The 18,950-nt window shown below is 49.6% G+C and overlaps 1 protein-coding gene across 2 annotated transcripts in view; it reads left to right on the top strand.

The window, feature by feature from the left end:
• RPS24 (ribosomal protein S24) overlaps positions 1 to 18,950 on the top strand; it is a 450,090-nt gene that overhangs the window by 294,031 nt on the left and 137,109 nt on the right. For both annotated transcript variants that reach the window (XM_081573816.1, XM_081573818.1), the window contains exon 7: positions 3,434 to 3,653. The gene's annotated coding sequence lies outside the window, so the exon portion shown is untranslated. The remainder of the gene's footprint in view (positions 1 to 3,433; positions 3,654 to 18,950) is intronic.

The following is an 18,950-nucleotide window of genomic DNA, read 5'->3' as shown; positions in this document are numbered from 1 at the left end:
TCCCTGTTTGCATAACTAGGAGCCGTCTATGACAGCAAAGCAACATGAAGCCACACTCGAACCAAGAGGGATGTCCACCACAAGCCTCAGTCTCGAGGTGCCCTGCAGAGAGGGAGCAGTAAAGTCCTGGGCAGTAGCCTGAGATTCAGAACAGAAGGGAGGAGGTGGGGCTTGGGAAATGGTCCCATGTTGGGATATGGCTTTGCAGTACAAATGGAGGAGTTCCCACCTGGTCTGAGGTCATAAGGAGCCATGAAAGGTTTCTGAGCAGAAGAGTGGGTGCTGAGAGAACTGGAAAGGTCCAAGTCCTCTTGAAGAATAGAGGAATAGATAGTCACTGAGCTGGAAGCTTATCTGGAAGGCTTTTTGAAGGACTCATTCATTCATTCATTCACTCAACAAATACTTATCTCAAATCTTTCATGAGCCAGACACTACTGCACAATGATGAACAAAATAAACAAAGTGTCTTCACAGGTGTTGGGGGAGAGCATAAAAAATTAACCAATGTATAAGCATATCTACCAGGTTCACCAACAGGCTCAGAAGAAAAATTCAGCAGAGTAAGGAGACTGAGAGTGAGAGAGATGCTCTTTCTGTTTGGGGGTCTAGCGTTAAAGAAACATTTATTCATGATACCAGTTAAAGAAGGTGACTTTATTCAGAGATGTGGCTACTACAAAGGGGTTTTGTAGTATGGGAGAGAGATCAGGCTCAATGCCAAATGCAACAAGGAAAAGTGGGGATTTACGAGCAGGGTGAGGGTCAGTGGATGGAAAATTGCTGAGAGGAAACGTCAGGGGTGAGGGGGATCTGGCTAAACTAACCTACTGGGGGATTCTTGCTGCAGGCAGGCCAGGGTGGTCAGACATTACTGCGGGGTTGGGGGTGGGGAAGATGGAGGATGAGTAACCCGATCAGAAAAGAGGGGTGATCAGATATCGAGCATGGGATGATCTGGTTAAACCGACTTTGTGGGATCTTGCTAAAACTGAATAATTCCGAGATGAACACGAAAATCCAGAAGTTGAGGTCTAATGGGGAAGATAATTCAGAAAAGCCTGCGTAGAATTTGGTTAAAGAGAGAATCTTGGTCCGTTCCCCCTCTTGCTCAAGTATAGGTGGTCCTGGAGTAAAGAATGAAGAGAATGTGGGGTTGTGTTATGCTGAAGGAAGCATCAGCTTCAGACAGCTAAAATGGATAAGGGGCTCATTCCAGGCTGGAGAAATGGCTTGGGCCAAGCTTCTGGGGGTGGGGTGGGGGGGGTGCAGGCCTAGTTCACAAGAGCTGCAATCTGCCAGTCTGGCTGACACTGTGGGTCTGTGGGGTGAGTTTTGAGTACTGAGGCTGGGAGGGAGGTCGTGTCATTTGGGACAAGACAGTTAAAGGCCAGGCTGGGGGCTTCAGTTTTGCATTCCGAGCCACAGAGGTTACTGAGCAGGAGGAAAGCGATGGAATGAAAGGTCCTGGGGTCCCTGCAGAATGCTACGTTTCAAAACTATGGTGGGGGTGGTCAGGGCGGGAGCCTGGAGCCAACTGAGCACACTCAGAGACCCCCTCCTCTGCAATTACAAGCCCAGTCTCAGGGCAGGGCCAGATCAGAAGAGGATATTCTCCATATCAAAGGGGAGATTAGCCCAGAGCCCTAACAATGTTACACGTGCTGCCCTCGCTCAGTGGTGACGCCTCTGAGACTGTCAGCTTTATATCTGCTTCTTTTTATCAATACGGGCAAATAATTCTCTAGACATTTATCATTTTAAACTGTCACAGTCCAGTGCCTTTCCCGAGGACCAAAATCAATACTGATCTTGGTTTGAATACTTTTCTGACAAGGTTCCTATTTGTAGATTCACAAGTAGAACTAATGTGTGTTAAAGCTATTCAGTTTGGCATTTTGCAGCTCCATTGACACATTAAATATAGGCGTTCACCACGACGATTAACCTTACAACTATTAAGTAATAAAAATCCTGCATACATATTTATTAGCTGAACATTCTACTCCCTGTGTGATGCCTTCCCCAATGAGAGGGAAACCAGAGGAGGTGGACGCAGTTGCCAAGAGGTGAGATGCCTCTTTGGGAAGGCTGTCAGGTGGGATTCAGGGATCTCCAGGCCTTGGTGAAAGAAGGGGAGCTGCTTTGCCAACGAAGGCCGGATGGATCTGGATCAGACAAGGAGCTGGGATTGGCAGGAGCGGAGTTGAGGTGCTCTGGGAGAGTGAATCCAGTGGTGGCCCTGGGATAAGAACCCAGATTTCCTCATTTCCGATGCCTCTGAGGAAATGCCATTTCTCTTCTTGGGCCTTAGTTTTCTCATCTGTGTATTGGGCTTGGACTAGAATTGGTGCCTCCTGACCTTTTGGTAATTAATGTCATTGTGCACATAAAGAAGAACAAACTTTGTACAGCATACTAGGGTCAACAGGTAAGGCTGTTTACAGCTAGGAAAGGTTAGTGTGGGGGCTAAGGATGCCCGAGGGATGCTCTGGCCATCAAGAAGGTAAGGAGATAGGCGTTCTCAGTCAGCTGGTAACCTGCTCACCCTTGGCACCAGCAGGGACTGGCAAGCAGATAAGCCAGGTGTTCCTGTTAGTGTGATGCCTGGTTACTCTGCCTCCCAGCTCATGAATGGGCATGCCAGCTTCCTGGATGCTGTATCCTGTGCCGGCATTAAGAAAGGTCCTCGATACCTGCCTATGACCTGGCACACTAGTGCATGGACCCCAGCATCCTGGATTTGGGTTCAGGCACAGGGAAGGTGGATATCTACGATGTTTATTGCCATGCTGCCTGTTGGCACCTTCATTCTTCTTGGTACAAGGAATTTGCTTATCCCCCTGTGCAGGGGGCTTCACACTGGGGCAGGTAGGGGTTCCGGAATCGGCACTTACAAATTCCAATATGCTTGCTAGCCCCTGGGTCACTTATGTGTCCTCACCATTCAGCAATATTCACAAGTTTTGGCCCAGGCGGAAGGGGCAGAGATCCAAGGAGGCTCCCTGGAAGAAGGGACCTCTGCTGCGAGACTCACTTGGCAAGCTGAGATTGATCAGCCCATGAGGAAAGGACAGTACTGCAGGCAGAGGGACAGTGTGTGGGACACTAGCCCCTCTTCCCCAGCAGAAAGAGCATCCCTTTCTGACCTTCACAGCTGTGTCTGTGGCTGAGCAGAGCAGGGATACCCCAGGAGGCAACCTTCTGCGCCAGCATGGTGCCCTCCTTCTAGTCTTGGCTCACAGTCAGACCTGCTCTATGATCTGAGGTCTGGCTCCTTCTGCATTTTTCTCTCATGAGGAGGGGGTCTCTCTAATAAATCCCCAGCAAGTTGAACCCCACTGCCCACTGCCCTCCATGTTCCGTTCCGCAAGGTCTGGTTGAATACAAGCAGGAAGCCGGAAATGGTTTGGAAATGGAGGGTTCTTTTCAGTTTCAGGGAAAAGTGTGAGCGTGAAGCTGCCATCTCCATTTTACAGAAGAGGGACGAATGCTCAGCGAAGTTCAAGATGTACAATGCTTTTCCAACTGCAACTTGGCATGTGGACACGGAGCGCATCGACTGCTGTTGAAGGGGCCAGGTGGGGAGCAAGCCTTTGCCTGGAATCCGAGCGCACACTGGCTTCCTCGAAACCCTCTGCGTGGATCAAAAAGTAAGTGCTCTCCTCTCTGTGAACATTCCAGAAGATCCGGCTGGGAGACATTAAACGTTTTGGCCGAGGGCACTCGGGCTCTGGGTCTGAGATTCGAACCCAGGTCTCTCTGACCACAAAGGGTATCTCAGAGTTTCCTCTGAGCTATGTCTACTGAGTCCACGTGCTGATGGACCACCAACCTCTCTTACCTCCTGCGGTCTCTCAGGAGGATGCTTTCACCCAGACTCTGGTTGCAACCCCAGTACGTGCCGGCCTGGGATGTGAAGGTTTTTAGAGAAAAGAGGATCCCAAAGACTCTTCATGAGGGCACAGCTAGGAGGCTGAGGGACCTGCGGGCCAGTTTCATAGCACCATGGTTTCCCTCTAGACCCTGTCTTACTGTCCTCCCCACTCTCGGGGGTCCACTGGCTTTCTCTGGACCCTCAAAGGGAAAAGTAAGGAGGCCTGAGTTCATGGTGTGCTTTTTCCACTGCCGGCAGCCAGGCTGATATGTGACCCGGGCACTGTCTGGGATTCTCAGAATCTGAGAGACCTGTCGTTGGAGGAAGGCCCCTAGCTGGAGGTGGGGCCATGGAGAAGGGCTGTCAGGACCTCAGGAGAAACTGGTTCTACTTTCTCAGAAGGAGGGGACGGGGAACAGAAAGAAGGCTGTGTGGCTTTTCCCAGGGAAGGGGGCTAGGGAAGCTGGGATCACTCCTTTCTGCGCCTGGGGGTCTCTGGCCATGAAGGATGGGTCGTACTTGCTGCTGTCAGTTGGTGTATGCTAAACTGTTCTTCGTTTTTCTCTGTTTCTATTTTCTATCTTGACAGAAAAATTGTGATTTTCACACTGTCATGAAACCAATAGGTCCCTGACATATGTTTTTGTAATCTGTGTAGCTGATTTCCCCGTGCTTCTGACAGTTCTATTACATCTCTGACAGTTTTATAAAATTTTTCCTCTGGGAAGTTGAGGAGGGTTTGTGCCTCCCCCACCTTCAACTCCCTGATCCCCCATGCTAACTTGTATTTGGAGATGAAAGAACAGGAAGGAAGCTTTTCTTGTTCCTGCCCCACCATGTGAGCTGCCAGCTGGGTGGGAGGAGGGTGGTGTACACAATCTACAGACACAGTGAGGGAGCCCTGAATGCTGGAGAGTGGAGAGAACCATGGGGTCAGACCCTGGACACTCAGGAATCTGCAGGGGTCAAGGTGCTTCATCCATGGGTTCCAGATTGGGCTGCTTCCCTCTGAGCATCCATCTTCACCCTATGTGAGCCTCAGAGAACCATACTCAGGGAGGGACAAGGGCTACACTGCTTTATGCTGATACCTGTTGAAGTACAGGTGTGACAATGGTGGGCATGGGCAGCAGCGTGTTTGTGTAAGTTCAGAGTTTCACACCCAGGCACATCCACCCACTGCACCAGGCCGTGGGGTGATGGAACCATGGCCTCTGAGCTTAAGGTGTATTTTGGTGTATTTGGGCACATATGACCTGCACTGTGGCCCCATCCCTGGGTCGGGTGAGCTCCCACTGGGAACACATGTGTCCTGGGGCATGCAGGAGTGAAATGCTGGGGGCATGTTTTCATTGAACTCAGATGGTGCCCGGGGGCACTGACTGTCTTCAGGACAATAGAGGAGAGTTCTGCTGAGCCATGGAATAAGGAGACACTGGTGGGAGGGAGCATGGGGGCCAGTGTCACCTTGCTGTGAGCACTGCTTGCCCAAGGAGGCTGGGGCCTGGTTATTCTGGCCCTTTCATCGTCTTGCCTGGTGGCCTTAGGCAAATTGTCTATAATCTCAAGACCCCAACAAAAGAGGAGGCGCTCAACATTGTCCTGGGGATTCTCCATGAAGCATATATAAGGTGGCCCCAAGACCTCCAAATAGCACCCCAGGCGCTGTGAAAGCCTTCACTACATCTCAGCCTGTTCTCAAGGCATTATTTGTGGCCTCTCAATCGACTTAGCCACTCTGATTTTCCTGTCTATGGGAAACGAGGTGTTGCCATGGCAACTGCCACATTACATGGTTCTGTACTGGCGATGCCTCTGAGATACAGAGCAGCTTCTCAAAGAGATACGCTTTTCAACATGTCATGTAGAATTCTGTACTTGTTAGGGAAAATCGCATTTCCAGCAAAATGACATGCTTCTCCTGGGCTTGCCGACGTGTGGTTCACGCCTTTCTTAAACAAAGACTTTCATTCACTGCCTCTCTCCTGCCTCTCTGGCCTGCCACTGGCTACCCACCCCTCCCAGTCCCAATCTCCTTTACATAAAATGTGAAGCTGGAGACCAGGAGCTACATGGAGAGGAGGGCTCAGCTGGCCAGGGTGGAAGTGCACAGAACTGGCTTTTCTCTACAGCAGAGGGGCTGGGAGGGAGGTCAGGGGTGGGTACCTTGGCCTCTGACTGAGGAGTCAGCCAGCTGGGAGGGTGGCTGGTCTGTCTTCTGATGTCCCTTGGCTTGTTGCCCAGTCACTGACCTGATTTCTCAGGGTGGCGTTAGAAGTAAGGATCATGGATGGTTCAGCCCTCCTCCTTGGTTAGTGCTACCAAAGGGCCTCAGTGAGGGGTTGGTGTCCCCTTTGGGTCTGACATGCACCCCATGTGTTCAGCAGAACTGTGCCAGCTTCTTCCCCATGTAGCACTGCTCTGGGCATTGCAGGGGAACCAGTGCATGAAGATGGGCAGTTCTTTGGAGACCATACCTGGCCTCAGCCCTGGCATCCTTGGAGTCACCTTGGGTCCTACTTGTCACCTCGGGCTACTTCCCTCTCTTGGCATCAGATTTGCCATCTGTCCCAGTGAGCAGGTCAGGCTGGATGGTCTTGGAAGATCCTGCTCTGAGAGTCTGTCCCTTACACCCTGGTGGGGTTTCCAGACACCACCTCTCCTTGGAGTCACTCCTAGAGGTTCCGGAGCCCCTCTCCCAGATACCATGACTAATACAATGGTGGTCAGGATATTGCAGGTGAGTCTGTGCTGACATGAGGACGAACCTCTACACAAGGACCTGGTTGCCTTTAGTCTAGGCTGTGGGTTGGCATTGGACACCAGAGCAATTAAGAATTAGTAGGCTTTGCGTCTGACACAGAGAAACCAGTCTTTTCCCTGTAAGCAACCTTACATGAAGAATTTAGGGTCCTCTTGCCTTTAAACCAGTGATGTTTGAAGTATGATCTGGTTACAGAAATCCATGCTGTTCCGCAGTGTTGATGGTTCACAAAGGAGGAAGGAGCTTGCACCACTATGTAAAGCAAATACAACACAAAGCACATGTGTATAAAATACTTGTGGTAAGACTTTCTCAATGAGGGAAGCAGTGCATTGACTTAGGTTCTAGTGCAAGGTGGGAATCTTGCTGCAGACAAGCCATCTGAGTAGCACTGCTTGACACCATCCCTCATCTGCCTCCCAGCCTGAGAAGGACCTGCCCTGTGCTGCTTCAAACCAATATCCCCTGATTCTTGGCCTCTAGGAGCCTCCCAGTGGGTCTCCTGCCTCCAGATTTACCCTCCTCCAACCCAGTGCATTCTCTACCCTGGAACTAGAAAGAGTTTTCCAAAATGCAATCTTGGTCATGTCATTTTCCTGCCACATACTTCCTAGTGGGTCTCCATTATCCTTAGAGTCAAGCCCAAGTTCCTCCACATAGGAAAAGACTCCCAGGCAGCTTGGTCTCTGGCTGCCTCTCCACCTTGCTTTTATCATTGAGTGATGGGATTGCTTTCAGCTCTCCAAATGTACCAAGTTTCTCTCGCTTCTTGGCCCTTGCCCCAGCTGTTGCTCTTGTCTGGAACCTTCTTCTCCCTTCCTTTGGCCAAGTCCTCTTCCTTCTTCATCAGAGAAGGATCTCTGAGCTCCTTCTCACCCAAGTGTCAGCCAATCATCTGGATTAATTAGTTAGCATCAGCTGGATGGAAGGGACTGCTTATTGCTCTCAGATATCCTTCTTTTCTTCTTCATCAGTGGAATCTCTCATTTAGGTTAAGCTGATAGTAAGCAGAATAAACATGGTCCCCAACCTCAGATGCAGGCATGTTGCTAAATTCCAGCCCACGGGATATAAGCAGTAGAGCTTCTGGAAAGTGTTTTTAAAGGATAGGTGCATCCTCCTTCCACCTCTCCTCTATTTTACTGCTAGCTGGAATGCAAATGTGATGCCCAGAGCTTGGGCAGCTATCTTTGATCCACATGAGTGGTAGTCACAGGCTAAGAATGTCAGGGGGAACAAGAGAAAAGATGTTTGGCTCTCTAATGACTTACATGCTTCCCTATCACCCTGGACTGCTTACCCTCAGATTTCTTTTATATGAAAGAGATGTAAGCTTCTGTCTTGCATAAGTCGCTATTATTTTGGGGCTTTCTGTTACTCACAGTCAGAGCTCATTTTAACTGATGCAGGTGCAAGTAACTGAATACCTGAAAGCAAGAAAGATGTTTCAATTATCTCCTTTAACCGATCTGGAAGGAGAAGGTTCCACAGCTTCCTCCATGGTTGATGGTTGTTTCTACAGCCTGGATCACTGTCTCTGAGATTATCCTGGTCACAGGGCGGTCTCAGCAGCTCCAAACATGTCCTCACACAGCAGCAATATTCCAGGCAGAAGGATGAAGATGGGTTAATAGGATAGGAATGCTCCTCACACAGCTGTCCTGATACCTTGGAAAAAACCCTTCCCAGAAGCAGACAAACTGATTTCCCTTGGTATCTCATTGGCCAGGCCCTAGCTGTAAGGGATGCTGGGATGAGGAGCCTGGATTTTCAGCCTCTGTAGTGAGAGGCAGGTGAAGGTGAGTTGGAAATGGCTGGTGTCTTCCGCATTGCCCCTCTGGGTACTGCTCTTCTGATACTGGGCTCAATCATTTGTTGGCTCTCTCTGAAGCAGCTTTGTGAAGACAGTGAGTGGTTCCAGGAGACACTGCAGCAAGAGCTGTTAGGATGACAGTGTCTGGAACCCAACCCCTGGGTTCAAGTGTTGGCTCTTCTCTTCTGCTGAGGCTTAATTAGCATCTCTGCACTCCATTGTTAGATAGGGGATAAGAATTCTTACCTGCCTCAGAAGGTTGTTTGTGGATTGAATGAGCTCCTGTTTGTGGAATGCTTAGAATGCTAGTTCTCAAATGTGGCTGTGCATGGGAATCATGCAGTCAGTTTTAAAAAATTAATGATTCCCGGGTACCTGCAGAGACTCAACTCTAACTGGTCTGGGGTGTGGCTTGGGCACTGGGATTTTTAAAAGCCCTCTAGTTGATTCGTAAAATTTATTTATTTATTTAATCTCTGGCTGTGCTGGGTCTTTGTTGCTGCTTGGGCTTTTCTCTAGTTGCAACAAGCAGGGGTTACTCTCTAGTTGCCACGTGTGGGCTTCTCGCTGCAGTGGCTTCTCCTGTTTCAGAGCACCAGTTGCAGGGTGCCTGAGCTTCAGTAGTTGCAGCACCCCTCACCCCCCGCCCCGGGTTCAAGAGCACAGGCTCAATAGTTGTGACACACGGATTTAATTGCTCCGAGGCATGTGGAATCTTCCCAAATTCTTCTGCACAGGGACTGAACCGGTGCATTGGCAGGTGGATTCTTTACCTCTGAGCCACCAGGGAAGCCCCCTCTAGTTGATTGTAATGTACAGCCAAGAACAGTGCCTGACACAAGGTGTCAAGTCGCTTCAGTGCTAAGTCGCTTCAGTGGTGTCTGACTCTTTGTGACCCCATGGACTGTAGCCCGCCAGGCTCCTCTGTCTATGGGGATTCTCCAGGCAAGAATACTGAAGTGGGTTGCCATGCCCTTCTCCAGGGGATCTTCCTGACCCAGGGATTGAACCTGCATCTTCTGTCTCCTGCATTGGCAGTCAGGTTCTTTACCACTAGCACCACCACAGGTTAACATCTAATAAATGTTACCTCTGATTGTTTTGTTTATCATTGTGACTCTAGTCCCTAGTCTGAGGCCCAGCACATAGTGGGCCCTCACTAATTGTTTGTTAAACGAATGAATGAAAGTTTGGGGGCAAGAAGAGGTGGTTTAGGTCATTTGGTTCAGCCCTCTGGCACTGTGATGGTTATCCTGTTCGTTTGGTCTGGCCTCACTTGTAACATCTCCTGAGGGTCCAGGGCATCCCCTTTCCTCCTTCTCTTATTTAGGCCCCTAAGGCTCCTCTCTCATCCACAGTCCATAAAGGAAGTTGCGGAGCCCATACAGGAGCTTTGTGCCTGGGATGCCTGGTCCTCCCACCCCTCATCTGGCCACCTCATTTGGTCACAGCTGCGGTGTCCCTGGGGAAGTGCCATGGGCCTTAACGGGGGCACTGCCCTTTTTGGGGGTGTCATTCTGGCTGGGTGGGATGGAGTTCTGCTGTAAACATGTCCCATCTGGGAGAAGCCCAGGTGCCATGTTTTGAACAGCTCTGAAACTTCAAGCTCAGAAGGCTTTGAAATGCAAATATTTTGAAGGAAACATAAGGTAAACATGAGTGCTTATTTCCCCCTGATGAAAACAATATGCTGTTTGCTCTGAAATGTAAATAGGGCCTCGATCGCTTTTAAAGAAAGCCATGTCTCCTATTTTTAGGTCCAAGGTAGTATCATTCCTAAAAATACACGCATCCGGCAACCTTCCCAGCTCACCTGAACCCACACTTCCCTTTTAGTCATGGATGCCCCTCATTCCAGGCATCGCTATCTTCTCCCATAACTCTTCTAAATCACCTGCCCTCCCCCCCATCTGGGATGCCACACTCCCCCTCCTCAACCCTCATCTAATTTTTCCAATACTCTCTGAGTTCTTGGGAGTTCCTTTTGGATAGAATTCGGGGGAAAAAAAAATCTGTAGCCAAAGGCATTTTACTGACTTGAAAGAGATTTTATGGTGCATTGAGTTCTAATCAACTTTAATAAGTATTTAATGCAGGAAGAAGACTTTGCCCCCAGCCCCGAGGCTGCTGTGCGTGCTCACAGCCCCCTGTTGGCCACAAGAGAAAGGACCTTCACTGGGGCACCGGTGGGTTTGGGTGGGTGCGGCCAGTGACAGCTGCCGAGAAACGAATAATTAGCGATTTCAAGCCCTGATAATGAGTAGCTCCATGATCCTTCTTGGAGCCATTAGGAACATCTATCTTATTAATGATCCCTCCAGACAGCCGCAGGCCCAGGCACCCGGCTCCTCTCCAGTGGGGCTCTCGCATCTCATCTGTCTACTGAAGAGCAGAGATGGGAGGTGGCCGGTTTTCATCCCTCTTAGTAGGGGGATGGGGTCTTTCTGGGCTGGCAGCACCCCAAGGGCTGGTCTGGAGAGCCCCCACCCATGCTATTGATCCATTTGTACCAAGAACTCCTGCTCTACCCAGCAGAGGAAAACAGTGAGCACACCCTTTGTTGGGTACCCTCCCTGTACCATGTGTGCCAGGAGTTGCCTTTACCTGCAGTGTTCTCTGTTCTTCCCTCCCTGCCACTTGCCTGGGAAGTGCTATCATCATCACATTTGTGCAGACACCTGCTAGAGTTCCAGGACCTTATCCAAATTCATACAGCCAGTAAGGGCCAGTGCCAGGACTGGAATTTCTGTCTTTTTGATGGGTCTTCCTGCTGCCCCATACTGCCCTGTGAATGAATTCAAGGAAATAGCAACTCTTCCTGGCAGGCTTTTCTCAAAGGCAATGCCCAAGCCAGGAGTTGCAGTCTTACTGTCCATTGGCCTCATGTGGTTCTGTTTTGACCCTTAATAATTATGAAATACCCATATACAGTTTCAGATTTACTGATAAATTGGAGAAACTGGACACAATAAATTTGTCATCCCGGCTAGTTCTCAGGGACACCTGCTTTTCTTAGACAGTTTGCCACAGGCCTTACCCCTCCGTATTGCCCCAGGGTTTGCCTAATATGCTAACTTACATTATCTGTCTGTCACCATAAATGTTTGAGTTTGAGTGAGTCACTTAGATTTGTGGTTTTCAAACTTTATCAGCAGATCCTTTCTCTCCAACTATAAAGCAGGAAATAGGAAATCTCAGAGTTAAGGTTGGTGTGGACCTCAATTTCCACTCTCTTGGGCTCTACCTCCCATCTCGGTTGTCTCTTAAAATTTGTGGAAACCCCGCAAATGGGGGTTTCCATGGAGAAATGGTTTGCAAATGGTTTTCATAAAGAACAAATTAGTGGTAACATCCTATGGATCCAAGAAATTCAATAGAAGATGCCCTGCCTGGAACCCACACCTTGAAGGTCAAGACCAGCAGAGTTTGAGAAGGCTTTAGAGTCTCAGAGTAAGCCTAGAGGGGACAACTGACTTTGAGCATGTGCACATAGAAAATCAGTATCTGAGGCAGTGCTTAAGCCTGCAGTTCACGTCTTCTCGTCACTCCTACATTTTTTTCCTAGAAGAACCCAAAATGTGAAGCTTCTGATGTGTGTCCACATCTCTAGCACCCTTAGCCCCAGCCTTACTCCAACCTTCTATCTCCCATCCCGAAATCACAAACTTTTGGGAAGCTGGAGACTGACTGACCAAGCAAACCGAGCTTGTTGCTGTGGGCAGTGCCTCCTAAGCTGTGGTTTGACCCATGTTTGGAGCATCTTTAAAATGTGGAACATCTTCTTGGCATGTTTATATGCCTGGGGGTAATTGAAAAATTACTTTAATGTGAAATGTGTACACATAGGCATATAAAACAGAAAATGTAGCATTAACCAGAGTCTTCACAATAAAAGATGAGACTTGAACCCTTTTAATTTGGGGGTTATAATGTTGACTTGGATAACATCTCCTGGTGCTCTAGGTCAGGGGTCATCAAACTTTCTCTATAAAGGAAGAGGTAACTATTTTAGGCTCAGAAGACTGTATAGTCGTTGTTGTAACTGCTCAACTCTGCTATGGTAACTCAAAAACAGCTGTAGACAACGTGGAAGGGAATGGTTTTGGCTGTATTCCAATAAAACTTAAAATTTCAGCTTGTACTAATTGCTGGAGGAGAAGGTGAGAGAGAAGGATCCAGTAGAAATTTGTTTATTTTCCCGGCCAGATTTTAAGTTTCAGGAGAGCAGGTATTCTGGTCACCACGTGCAGGAACTCAAAGTCAAGGCCTGTCAAGAGCATGGCCCAGTTTAGCCTTTCCTTATGTACCGGTTTCAGGAAGAAAGAAGGTGAGGAATCAGAAGTCAGGGTGGACGTGTGGTGAGCAGCTTCCTGAGGTGGGGAGGACCCATCACGTGCCTGAGGGCTAGGCAGGATGGGGCAGGTGAGGGCAGAGGGGAGGGCATATCAGGAAGCAGTGTCGAGTGGGGCATCAGCAGGTGATCCATGAGAGTCAGGAGGCGGGGCTGAGTGCTGAGTCTGCTACCTGACCCTGGAGAGCCTGGGGATCTGGGTAAAGCTGGTGGCAGTGGGAGCCATTGTTATCCCTGAGCAAGAGAGTGACGGGACATGGGAAAATTCAGTCAGCCAAGTTGAGCAGGACAAAGAAGGCAGTGTTGCTATTTGTGGCAGCTGTTTACTGCAGGGGGGTAGAGAAGGCAATCACTTACCTTCCCACTCCCACTTACCAAGCAGTCATTCAAGGCCAGAGAAATGGCCTACTTGGAAAACCCTGCAGCATCTGCAGGAGTCTAGTGGTGGGAGCAAGGAGAACAGAGACTTCTAGAGGCTGGAGGATGCTTGGGAGAAGGGGGATGGATGTCCCAGAGGCGGTGAGAAGAGGCTTTCTAGATTTCCTTGTTGGGGCTCCCACATGTGACTCCATGGAGCTAAACTGCACTAGGAGCTTTGCAGTCCATGTGGCTAACCCAGGATTTATGTTCCACTTCGGGTCTTCTGTTGCAGTTAATGAGGGAGGCAGCTGCTGGTAACATTCTTGCATGTGACCCATGAGAACCTGTTCTTGTCTAACAGATGAGGACATCAGGGTGGAGAGAAGTTAAGTGACCTGCCCTAGCTAGTAAGTGGCAGAGTTCTGTTAGAAACTTAGTTCTTTAACTCTAGGTTCCACATACTTTTTTTTTTTTCCCTGTAATCAGCTAATTCTGTTATCAGATACTGGGAGACTGGCAGATGGCAAGGGAAATGAATGACTTTTGCAAGTGACTCCGTAGAAATCTTTCCTCTGATTCAGCTTCTGGACTACAGTGGACAACTACTGAGTCATCCACCAGCATCTGCTCCCTTTATTAGGGACCCTTCTCTTCTTGTGAACATTCTCCATCTTCTGGAAGTTTCTATTCTCTTTGCTCCCACCACTAGGCTCCTATAGAGGCCGCTATGTTTTTAGAAGACTCTCTTTCTCTGGTGTTGGCATTGCACCCTCACTGGGCCTCTCAGAGTCCCTGCCTGGAATTTTTTAGGATGGAACTGGAAAGAAGTCTCCAGTGCAGGCGCTTGGATGGTAACAGCCAGAAACACTCAGCCTTGGGGATTCAAGCCATGTTTAGGAGAGAAAACAAAGCCTTATGCAGAGAGTGGTCTCTACCAGAAGGTTCTGGTCCAGCTTGGGTTCCTGTTGTTCTGAGGTCCACCTGGGTCCTGCCTTGCCTCAGTTGAGTCATCCAGTCTTCTTTTGAATTCTATGAGAGTCAGTTCCCGTTCTGGCCTCAGCTGTCAGTTTGGTCTCTGTCACTTGCAGCAGGAATCATGACTGACAGACGGCTTATGAGGGACTATTTGCCATCATACAGGCATGAAATATTTACAGGGCTCACCCTGCATGCCTGGCATTCCTTGCAGCTGCAAGGGCATGGGGTTGGGAGCAGGGAGGCTCTGTTCAGAGGTTTGGGGTGCAGGCATGAGCTCTCTAGAGAGGATCAGTTAGCATGAACTTATCATAGACTCTCAGAGGTGTGAAGGGACCCTAGATGTCACTTAGCTCTATGTCTGGGGTTAGGCCCATGACCCTAAAAGCTGATTCTGATGCTAACATCTCTGTCTTTACCTTGGAGGGAGAAGATGAATATCTCCAGATCTCAGGGAAGGTACTTCCTGACCCCCTAAGCCAGAGCAGGGTCAACTGACTCGGTGTTCATGGATAATCCCAAGTGCTGAGTATAGTGCCTGGCACACAGGAGACATTGTAACGTGAGCTGGATGCATGAACACTCGAGTCCTCTGAGCTTGCCCTTGGCTCAAAGCGTGGGGAAGGATGTTGCTTCTCACAGGGTCCTAGCACTCTTGGATTCAGTAATTTGTTTCTTCCCAAAGCTTTCTCAGTTCCCTTTCCCCAAACCCCTCATCTGCACATGTACACACACACACACACACACACACACACACACACACACACACACTCAGGAGGAGACACACAGGAGAAGGAGCAAGACCCCAAGTTCCAAGGGCAACTCCTCCCCACTACTGAGCAAGTTTATGGTTCAAGTGAAGTCTCTGTTGGTATCTTAATCCTGTCCTTTAGTCTGTCTGTCTGTTTCTCTCTCCAGCAGTGAATGCACTCCATCCATCTCCAAACCTTGCACATACATGCAAAACCGACACTGTCTTCCAGGCTCTTGGCAAATGTTTGCTGAGTGAATGCGGAGTGAATGAGATTAAATGGATACACTTATCTTGCTCTAGTCTCAGTGAGATGATTCGCTTTTAAAGCGCTCAGCAGCTCATAGGGGAGCTGGCAGCTCAGGAACTGGAATGAAGGATGGATCAAAGTGCTGAAATAGAGGGAGAATCAGGGTGCTGTGGGCATTCCAGGGAGGGACTCTACTTAGAGCCAGGGAGAGATTTCCCAGAAGGAAAAGTACATTTGTCCTGAGTTTGGAGGGGAGAATAGGAGTGCATCTGGTCCAGAAGTGGGTGTCTCTGTCAGGATGCTTTTAGAATTACAAGCGACAGAAAAAGATTTATTATGTTAAACAGAGGCAGTTCAGGCTTCAGGGCTGGTTGTTTTAGCGTCTCTGTGGTGTCACCTGGGACTCAGGTTATTTGTCTTTCTCCACTCAGTCATCCACTGCGTTGGTTTCAGTTCATAGTCCAGAGATGGTTGTGAGCAACATTGGAGGCGGTGTGTGTTCTTGTTCTGGTCTAGTGGGAGAGGGTGAAATCACTCTCCCAGGCATGGGTTATAATTCAACTGGGGGCAGCTTCCGAGATGACACTGCCCTGGACCAGTGAGGCACCATGGCAATCCCTTGTGCTGATTGGCTTAGGCTACTAGCACCCATGCCTGGGGAGAATGAGCTCTACCTCCCTTGAGCCACTGTGCTTTGTGAAAAGGACAGCATACAAGGACCAAATTGAGGCTAGGAGGAATGGGGGATGGGTAGGCAAAGAAGGAAGCCCAGAAGTGAGGTGGGGGAGGGGAATATCCTGAGTCGGGGGTTCTTCCTGGACGCCAAGTTGCGATCTTGAGAACAAGCATCATGTGTCTGGGGTGGCAGGAACCAGGTGGGCAGGGGCAGCTGGAGAAGGGGCTGAGTGGTAGCTGCTCGAAGCTGGCAGAGTTTGACCTCCCTGGCCCCATGAACAGTGGGCTCTTTCCAGGAGGATGTACTTCTGTTAGCAGGAGGAGGGGAAATGGGAAGCGTGCGGGGCAAGCCCACCCCCCCCACCCCATTCACTCCATGATGCTATTCCTGGAACCACCATCTGTGCGGGGTTGGGTTCTGCCAGCTTGGCCAGGGAGGGGACCTTCATTTCCCAGAATCCCCTTCTCTGTGGGGTTCTGAATTAGGGTTGGCCAAAAGCAGAATCATGTGAGATGTGGAAGGTGGAGGCAAAGAAGAATTCATCTTTCTCAGCAGGTTGTGGTGATCAGACACGATGACAGACAGACCCAGTTGTGTCTAATAGGTGCCAGATTTCATTTGTCTGAGTCCCAGCCTTGCTGGTGGGACCGGTGGTGGCCCCAAGTCCTTACCAAGTGCTGGATAGAAGATCTCCCAGAGCAGGCAGCCTCTCTGTGAACTCCCCAATAGGTGGTGAGATGCCCTGGGCTTTCTCGCTGATACCCACTTGTGCCAGTGCTTTGGGCTACAGGAGCCTCCCTCGGTTCTTCTCCCAAATTTCCAGGTGTCCAGCCTCGTCCATGACTGGGTAAGCTCCTCTGTGAATGGGGCTAAAAATAGGACTTGTGGCTGAGTGTTGGAGGAGCTCGTGTGTTAACAAGGCAGTGCCCTGAGGACCCCGCCCAGCACAGAGCGGGAGCCACAGAGTATGAGCAGTTGCTGAGAGCACCTACTTAACCTGGTCCAGGCACCAGCCAGGTGTCTGCACAGGTGTTAATTCATTCCATCCCTCCATCAATCCTGTGAGAGTGGTATTGCAATTAACCCCACTTACAGAGTCACAGAGGCTATTAGGTTGGAACACACAAAATTGCTGCTTTTGGAGGTCAAACATTGTTCTGTATCAGCAAATGCACGTGGCTTCCAGCTAGTATGACTGCAGGCCTCACAGCTGGGCAACTGCCTGAGCTGTGTGGCCTGTACACTTACTGAGCACCTACTGTGTTCTAGAGAGACTGAACCTCTGTTACAGCATTTTACAGCATCATGGTGGGGCTGTTCACATTATACATGCTGTGTGCCATGGAAGAGGGAGCCATGGGCTATTTTTAAACTTTCCCCCCAAACCTTAGCTCACTCCTTTAGTGTCCAGCTTAGATACCTGCCTCCTCCATGAAGCCCTCCCTGACTTCCCCACCAGAGGAATTCATCTGTGTAAGGGTGCAGAGGCAAGAAAGGACCCTGCTTATCCAGAGACAGTGGGAGTTTTACATGGCTGGAGTATAGAATGCACCATGGGACAGGCTGGAGAGGGAGCTGAGGGGTGAGAGATGGGCCTCAGAGGTGAGGCCAAGTGGTGAGGACGAGGTGCCATGGCCAGCTGAGCTTACCCCTGAAATGGCCCTGAATCTGCTCTCTTTATCCTCATCTCCTCATGGGCTTGAGGGTAGCCTGCTGCTTGCAGAGGGCACATCACAGGAGCCTGAAATGGACCAGGAGATGGGAGAGTTTCTGAGCCTCGTTGGCATCATGGCAGGCACCTCCTGCCCATGTCTACAGGCCCTGGAAGAGCGACCGAGGCCCTTGGCCTCTGCTCTGGGAGTCTCAGGCAGCCCAGACTCTCTCTGCTTTCCTGACCCTGCACCCACAGCTTTGTCCTATCAGGTGCTGTCTCAGCCCTGGCCTGATTCAGTTGCCCTTTTCCCTGTGGCCCTTTCAAGACACCCTTGCTGCCTTTGGCATGTCCTGCTCAGTCCTGTGTCTGTCCTGTGCTCCTTGTCTGGGGTGGGGGAATCAGACAGCATGGATCAGAAGTGGGCTCTCCCGGGGTACTTGCCTACCACTGTCTGGGATCCCCCTTCCTCTGCTGTGTGCTTCTGAGTTCAGCCTCCAAGAGTAGGGTGCCTGGTAGGAATCCTGCTCTGCATCCCACCCTGATCACTTTCCCCTCTGTAAGGTGGGCTTTCAGAGAGCACCTGCCTTAGGGGCAGTGTGTGTTTGTAAACACTTAACAACTGGCTCCCCAAACATAGTTCCAGTCAAACTTGGTTGGCACTTTTGTTTACAGTGATGAATTAGGTGAAAGTCAAACAGTGAAGTTCAGTCGCTCAGTCATGTCTGACTCTTTGTGACCCCATGGACTGCAGCACGCCAGGCCTCCCTGTCCATCACCAACTCCTGGAGTTTACCCAAACTCACGTCCATTGAGTCGGTGATGCCATCCAACCATCTCATCCTCTGTCGTCCCCTTCTCCTCCTGCCCTCAATCTTTCCCAGCATCAGGGTCTTTTCAAATGAGTCAGTTCTTCGCATCAGATGACCAAAGTATTGGAGTTTCAGCTTCAGCATCAGTCCTTCCAATGAATATTCAGAACTGATTTCCTTTAGGATGGACTGGTTGGATCTCCTTGCAGTCCAAGGGACTCTCAAGAGTCTTCTCCAACACCACAGTTCAAAAGCATCAATTCTTCAGCACTCAGCTTTCCTTATAGTCCAACTTTCACGTCCATATATGACTACTGGAAAAACCATAGTTTTGACTAGATGGACCTTTGTTGGCAAAGTAATGTCTCTGCTTTTTAATATGCTGTCTAGGTTGGTCATAGCTTTTCTTCCAAGGAGCAACAAGCATCTTTTAATTTCATGGCTGCAGTCACCATCTGCAGTGATTTTGGAGCCCCAAAAAATAGAGTCTGTCACTATTTCCATTGTTTCTCCATCTATTTGCCATGAAGTGATGGGACCAGATGCCATGATCTTAGTTTTTTGAATGTTGAGTTTTAAGCCAACTTTTTCACTCTCCTCTTTCACTTTCATCAACAGGCTCTTTAGTTCTTCACTTCCTGCCATAAGGGTGGTGTCATCTACATATCTG

This window comes from Giraffa tippelskirchi, chromosome 2, assembly GCF_054371585.1.
Source record: "Giraffa tippelskirchi isolate mGirTip1 chromosome 2, T2T-mGirTip1v1.2.pri, whole genome shotgun sequence".
Taxonomy (NCBI): Eukaryota; Metazoa; Chordata; class Mammalia; order Artiodactyla; family Giraffidae; genus Giraffa; species Giraffa tippelskirchi.
Note: the sequence above shows the minus strand (reverse complement) of the source record. Positions and strands in the feature narration are given on the sequence as shown.